The following is an 8,216-nucleotide window of genomic DNA, read 5'->3' on the forward strand; positions in this document are numbered from 1 at the left end:
AAATGGCTTAGCCTTGCTGGAAGCTCCTTCACTTGCCTTCCTCCCCCGCCTTACCATTAACCAAAAATGGTAAGATTTTATTGGTACTTTAAGAGGCAGACTCCCAAATCCGTGAGTTGCAGGTGTGATAGCTAAGAACTACTGTTAACTGCTCTGTCAAAGGCACTCATATTCAGAGAAAGTACTTTCTGTCTTTGAAGCTCCGATAGATTTATAAAAGTTCCAAACCTTAAAAAACTTTGTATAAGTGAAGTTTAGCGACAGTAAACATGTCAGTGGTTGCCAGAGATTATCCCGGTGGCAGGTTGAATAGGAGGGATTTTTTTAAAAAGAGGCAATTTTTTTGGAGCAATTTTAAGTTCATAGCAAAATTGAGCAGAAAGTACATAGAGTTCTCATATAGGCAACTACCCTGTGCACTGTCAATATTAGCAGCACAGGCATTTGTTACATAGCTTATCACTATCACCCAAAGTCCATAGTTTGCCTCCGGGTTTACTCTTGGTGTTGTACATACTGTGGGTTTTGACAAGTGCATAGTGACATGTACTTGCCATGGTGGTGGTGTATAGGATGGGTTCACAGCCCTAAAAATCCTCTGCGCTCCACCTAGTCATCCCTCCAACCCCTGACAATCACTGATCTTTTACTGTCTCCATAGTTGTGTCTTTTCCAGAATGTCCTATAGTTGGAATCATACAGTATGTAGCCTTTTCACACTGGCTCCTTTTACTTAGTAATGTGCGTTTAAAGTTCTTCCACATCTTTTCATGGCTTGATAGCTTATTTCTTTTTGACACTGATTAATATTCCATTGTCTGGATGTATCACAGTTTATCCATTCAATCCCTGAAGGACACATTGTTTGCTACCAAGTTTTGGCAATTATGAGTAAAGCTGATACAGACATCCATGTGCAGATTTTTGAATGGACATAAATTTTCAACTCCTTTAGGTAAATACCAAGCACCATGATATCTTCCTCATGTAAGTGTACGTGTAGTTTTGTGAGAAACCTCCAAACTGTCTTCCATAGTGGCTGAATCATTTTGCATTCCCACCAGCAATGAATGAGAGTTCCTCATCAGCATTTGGTGTTATCGGTGTTCCAGATTTTGGCCATTCTAAGACATGTAGTGGTATATCATAGTTGTTTTAGTTTTCATTTCCCTCATGATGTGATGTGGAACATCTTTTCATAAACTTATTTGCCATCTGTATATCTTTGGTATCTGTTAAGGTTTTTGACACATTTTTTAACCAGATTGTTTTATTTTCTTACTGTTGTGTTTTAAGAGTTCTTTGTATATTTTGGATAACAGTCCTTTATCAGAAGTTTTTTGTTGTTGTTTTTTGCAAATATTTTCTCCCAGTCTGTGACATGTCTTCTCATTCTCTTGACCATTTCTTAAAATTATATAATTAATAAGCTGTTTACTATAAGAAATGTCCTACAATACAGATACATGTAAAGTAAAAAGTTAAAGTTCCCATTTACTCCACAATCTAACCTCCCTACCTAAAGAATATGATTGTTACTGTGTACCCCTCCACATGTTTTTCTACCAGTTTGTGGAATACAAAACATACACGTGTACCTAGTATCAGAACGTTTGTTTGGGTTTTTTCAAGTAAATTTACAAATACTATACTAGTTTTTGCTCTTTAAAAAATATCTCATATGTCTTAGACACCTTTCCACATGGATCTACTTCATTCTTTCACTTTTTAATTTATGCATTCCTGAATACGGACAAATTGTGGTTTATTAACCATTCTCCTGCTAATGTTCTAATATGTAAAGATCACCACAGGCATGCTTTATTCATTTGGGTTTATTATATGTGCTTCGTTATAGTTCTAAAGTTTTTCTTCATACAATTTTACATGTATTAGGTTTATTAAAATTTCTAATAGTTTTTTATACTATTGTAAAGGGCTCTTTCTCTATATTGTTTGTAAGATGAACTCAATTCATTTAGCTTCTGCAATGACTCTCTTGGGTTAAAAATCATACCATCTGCAAGTAATGAGTTACAGATATTTTCTATTAGTTAGCATTGGATCACAAAACCAGTATCCACTACAGGTATTTGAAACAGGGAATTTAACATAGGAAATTATAATTAATTAATTAATTACAATTATGATTATAAACATGTTGGAAGCAAAAATTAAGAGCAAAAAGGGAACGTGTGACATTACCCAGAGATTAATAACTGCAGGAAACAGTCCCCGCTAGCAGGGCAGGAAGAGTGAAGGAGAAGACAGCGCTGCCATTACCGACCCTCAGGCCAGTGATGCTGGAATGTTCACCACCAACTGGGAGGAGGCTGGGAGCCAGCACCCTGGATGACCCTGCCAGTGTCCAGCTGTAGCCACAACAAAGGAGCAAGGGACACAAGCTCCGCACGACTGAGGTTCCTGGAGCCCCTGCTGCAACAGCAGGAGCCCGAGCTCATGGCATCCTACAAGTGGTTACATGACAGCACAAGTTGAATCCCCAGCCTCACAGGCAACTTCTGCTATTGAAGGGCATAGATTGGGAAAAGAAGCAGTTGGAATGGGGACACTGAGGTCTAAATTCTGTGAGTCTCCACCAGTAAAAGCAACCCTTCCACTCCCATCTGAATACATTGGTCCTGCTTTTCTTGAGGAGCCTGTAATAACCTCTTCTGCGGCAGTTGCCTTGCAAGACACCACTGATTATCCTCAGGACTGGCCCTGGGCGCTCCTCTTTACTTCTAGACCGTCCCAGTAAGCCTGAAGGGGGAGGCACAAAGTTTGACCCATGAGGAGGTGTACTATGCTCTAGCAGAAGTGTTATGTTTCCAGACATAATTCTGGGGAATATCTATGGGACGGGGACTTCCCTGGTGGTCCAGTGGTTAAGACTTCGAGCTCCCAATTCAGGGGGCCCGAGTTCCATCGTTGGTCAGGAAACTAGATCTTGCATACCATAATAAAGATCCCATGTGCTGCAACTAAGACCAGTAACAGCCAAATAAAGCGTGTGGAATAATGGTGGAAGGTAAAGTAGGATCAGGATGAGTTTATTGATATGAACCCATTAAGCAGAGATTCTGGATTCAGTGTTGTAACTCAAGAGGTTAGAAAGGACTCTAACCATTTGTTTGGTGGGCTGAGACATGGACCAAAAGGTGACCCACACTAAATGAAGACATGCCAGATCTGCCTTGGTCTCTCGTAAAGGAAGGGGCCCAAAGGCCTAGGGAGGTTGGAGTGTGAGAGTAGATTTATCCTGTAGGACCTGCTCACCCACTCCGGGAGGGCCCGGAGGACACACCTTGCACCATGACTGTGAGAAATAACATTTGTGAGGGAGCTCCAGCATCCTTGAAGAACTCCTGTGGTCACTCCATCCTGTAGGCATGAAATTACAGTGGGAACTGCTGCCACCGATCTGGGATCCTTAAATGTGAACAATTGGACCCGAGAAGAGCAGGATGATTGCCAAAGACAAGATGAGGCTGGTTACCGTAAAGGACAGCAGATTCAAAGCAGTAATTAGCATAGTCTTAGTGGCAGAGGCCTATGGCACTGACTAGTTGATCACATCCCTAGAAGAAAAGAGATGGGCAGTCTACTAAATTCTTGCTTGTTGTGTGCCAAAGGAAGAGTTCTAGGCCAAGTGTGTAAACTTGTGTCATAAAGAGAGTCACAGCCTTACAATTGACGTCAGACTTGACCCAGTTTACAGACCCAAAAACCCTTAAGGGGGAGGCCAGGTCCCCTTGAGGAAAGACCCTGCTGTGCTGCCAAAAGTAGACACAGTCTTCCTCCCGGCCTTCCCTTGGGGACCTGGGACCTTTTACCACAGTGATGATGCTTTGGGGAAAAGGAAATAATTAGACTTTTCAAGAATTACTGAACACTAGCTCTGAACTGACCCTAATTCCAGGAGACCCAAAACATCACTAGTCAGAGTAAGCCTTGTGGAAGTCAGCTGACTAGAGGAGTTTTAGCTCAGGTGTCTCACAGTGGGTCCCCAAGCCCACCTTGTGGTTACTTCCCCAGTTCTGGAATGTGGTTGGGGTAGGCATCCTCGGCAGCTGGCAGAATCCTCACATTGGTTCCCTGACCTGTGGAAGGAGGACTATTTTTGTGGGAAATGCCAAGTGGAAGCCACTAGAACTGCCTATGCCGAGGAAAGTAGTAAGCCAAAAACACTACTGCAGAGATTAGTACCACCAACAAAGGCTCAGAGGGTGCAGTGGTGGTGATTCCCATCACATGCCAATTCAGCTCACCCACTTGGCCCTTGCAGAAAGCAGGTGGATCCTGGAGAATGATGGTGGGGTATCAAATATTTACCCAGGCAGTCACTGCAGCTGCAGTTGCTGTTACAGATGCAGTTTCATTGCTCAAGCAAATTAACAAATCCCATGGGAACTGGTTTGCAGCTGTTGGTGTGACAAATGCTGTTTCCTCAATACTTGCTAATTAAGATTTCCACCAGAAAGTTTGCTTTCAGCAGGCTTGGCCAGCAATGCACTTTCACAGTTGTCTCAGTCTGCATGGGCGTCACAATAAAATACCGAAGACTGGGTGGCTTAAACAACAGAAATGTATTCTCTCACAGTCCTGGAGGCTGGAAGCAAGTCCTGGACCGAGGTGTCTGCAGATTTCATTTCTGGTGGGAGCCCTCCTGCTGGCTGGCAGACATCCACCTTCTCACTGTGTCCCCACATGGCCTTTCCTCTTTGTGCAGGAGAGAGATCTGTGATGTCTCTTCCTCTTATACGGACAGCAGTCTTACCAAATTAGATCCCACCCTTTGACCTCATTTAACCTAACCACTTCCCTACAGGCCCTGTCTCCAAATACAGTCACATTGGGTCCCCAAATTCATCCATGGAAGCCCTAACACCCAGTGTGGTGGTGGCTCCGACTGCAGCTGCTGTACTAATGTGGCTGCATCGCTTGAGCAATTACACATCCCCTGGCACGTGGTATGCAGCTATTGATCCAAAAGCTGCTTCTGGCCATACCTGTCAGTAAAGACCACCAGAAGCAATTTGCTTTCATCTGGCAAGGCCAGCACTGCACCTTCACTGAGCTACCTCAGGGGTGTATCAACTCTCCAGCCCTGTGTCATAATTTAGTTCACAGGGGTCTTGCCGGTCCTTCTCTTCCACTAGAAACCACACTCACCCATTTCATTCATGACATTATGCTGATTGGGTCTTGTGAGCAAGGAGTAGCAATGATGCCAGACTTACTGGGAAGACATTTGTGTGTCAAGAGGGTGGGAAATAAATCTGACAAAAATTCAGGGGCCATCCGCCTCAGTGAAATTTCTAGGGGTCCCATGGTGTGGGGCATGTCAAGATACCCTTCCAAGGCCCGAACTGCAACCAAAAGAGAGGCACAATGTCTGGTGGCCTCTTTGGACTTTGAAGGCAACATATTCCTCCAAATATGTTGTATTACTCTGTCCCATTTACTGAGTGACCCAGAAAACTGCTGGTTTTGAGTGGAGCCCTTGCCCCTTGACACACTGTCTTCTAGGTTTCAGTCCCTATCTGTGGCCTCGTGAGGCGTTGCCCACGATCAGCTGACTGAGAAAACTCAGGCCAGATAGACAGTTCTGCTGGCATGCAGGCACCTGCTGCAGCACTGCTGCCCCTCTCTGGGACACCCCCAAAGGACAGTGGTGAGCGGAAGCCCTCCCAGTGGACAGAACTTCCAGCAGGGCACCTGGTTGTTCCTTGGAAGGGAAATGGTCAGAAGTACAGCTGTACACTGATCCCTGGGCTGTGACTTGATGGCCAGGGACTTGGAAGGGACATGACTGGAAAGTGGGTGACAAGGAAATTTGGGGAGAGACGTGGAGAGACCTCCCTGAGTGGGCAAAAACCATGAAGATATGTGTGTCCCATGTGAATGCTCACCAAAGAGTGACCTCAGCAGAGGAGGATTTTAATATTCCAGTGGACAGGATGACCCGTTGTATGGACACCACCCAGCCACCCTTGCCATCACCCAGTGGGCCCATGATGTGGCTTCAGGGGCGGGGTGGAGGTTACACGTGGATGTCCACTCACCAAGGCTAACCTGGCTCCAGCCACCCCTGAGCGCCCAGTCTGAAGCAGCAGAGCCCAGCACTGAGTCCCAGCATGGCACCACTCCCCAGGTGACCTGGCAGCAGGTTGATGATATTGGACCACTTCCATCACAGAAGGGGCAGCATTCTGTCCTTCCTGAAAGAGACATTTACTCTGGGTATGGACTTGCCTTCCCTCAGGCAGTGCTTCTTCCAAAACTCCCATCCATAGACTTACAGATTGCCATCCCAGAGTCCACACAGCATTGCTTCTGACCAAGGAACTTGCTTCAGAGTGAATGCAGTATAGCAGTGGGCTGCTGCCTGTGGAATTCACGGGCCTTACTCTGTTCCCCGCCGTCCTGGAGCAGCAGTCGTGATAGAATGGTGGAATGGCCTTTTCAAGGACTCCGTTACAGTGACAGCTAGGTGGCAATCCTTTGCAGGGCTGGGACAGAGTTCTCCAGTATATGGTGCTGTTTGTCCCAAAGCCAGAATCAAAGGGTAGAAATGGGAGAGGCACCACTCACCATTGCCTCTGGTGACCCACAGTGACCTTTTTGCTTCCTGTTCCCGCTCTGCCTCTGCTCAGCCAGCCTGAAGGTCTTCATTTCATCAGGAGACACAACAATGAGTCCATTGAATTGGAAGTGGAGACTGCTTCTCATCCACTTGGGGTTCCTCATTCCTGTGAATCACGAGGCAAAGAAGGAGTTACCGTGCTGTCTGGGGTGACTGGCCCTGATTCCCAAGGGGAGATGGGGCTGCTCCTCCTCAGTGGAGCTAAGGAAGAGTGTGTCTGGAATACAGGAAAGCCCTTATGGTGGCTCTTAGAATTACCATGCCCTGTGATTACAGTCAGGGGAGACCCACAGCCCAGTCCAAGCAGGACTACCAATGGCAGGAATGGAGGTTTGGGTCACCCCATCAAGTAATGAATCACGACCGGCTGAGATGCTTACTAAAGGCAAAGGGAATACAGGATGGGTAGAGGGAGGTGTGCTACAACCACCAGTGATCAGCTGCAGAAATGAGGATGTTAGTGGCTACATGAGTATATTTTTTTCTTATTTGCTCATATGTAAATAAATAAATAAATATATGTATGTGTGTATATGTATATCTGGTAAATATCTTTGTCTTCTTCCCGTTTTATTCCCTTATGATATGACATAAGGTGTACAGTATTAACTATGGGTTATCCAGAAGAGTGAACATCACTCAAGGACTTTCATCCTCTCCTGGGGAAAGGGTCAGTGCGTTTTGGTTGTACGCAAGAGAGTTGCGTCATGCTAGGCAGGTTCCAGAGAATGTGGATGGGCCTCATCCATTGCATTGAAAACCTCAAGAGCAAAGACAGAGGTTTCCCAGGGAAGCAGGAATTCTGCCGCAAGACTGTAGCACAGAAATCCTGCCTGAGTCTCCCGCCTGATAGCTGGTCCTGCAGACCTCAGACCCACCAGCACCCACAATCACATGAGCAGATTCCTTAAATGCCTTTAAATATAAATCATACAGAAATACATATTGGCGTTCTCCCTGCATATATATAGGGGCTTATTTTATGTAAATTATTATACATTATTATTTTATATAAAAGGGATTTATTTTAAGGGATTTAAAGAATATTCTACTGGTTCTGTTTCTCTGCAAAACTAATACAATTAGTTTCACTTGGTTTTGTACTTTCACAAATTGTACTATATGTACTTTTTCAATCGAGCTTCTTTCACTCTGCATTACATTCCTGAGTTTCGCCTCTGCTCTGCGTGGTCCCCCCCCCCCCCCCCGCCCACCGCGGGTGGGCTGCAGGGTACACCACCTGCCCGTCTGCAGCGCCTCCTGAGACAGTGACCTGTAGGTGGCACTAAAACACCTCATGCAGAACTTTGAAATGCACAGCAACCGTGCAGATACCTAGCTGTGGGCGACTTCTGAAATGGTCCAAGGTTTATAACAGAGCAGACAGCACATCACCAAACTGGAAATGAAATCTTCACATTTCTAAATTCAGTACTTGTTGACTCAATGCACTTGAAGAGCCCAGCACTTTGTGGTGGGGGGGGGGGGGGGGGGGGAGGGGCAGCTGCCCTGAGCCCAGCCCCAGGGAGGGGCCACCATAGGGAAGGGTCCTGCAGCCCCAGGTCTC

This window comes from Hippopotamus amphibius, chromosome 11 (assembly GCF_030028045.1).
Source record: "Hippopotamus amphibius kiboko isolate mHipAmp2 chromosome 11, mHipAmp2.hap2, whole genome shotgun sequence".
Classification (NCBI taxonomy): Eukaryota; Metazoa; Chordata; class Mammalia; order Artiodactyla; family Hippopotamidae; genus Hippopotamus; species Hippopotamus amphibius.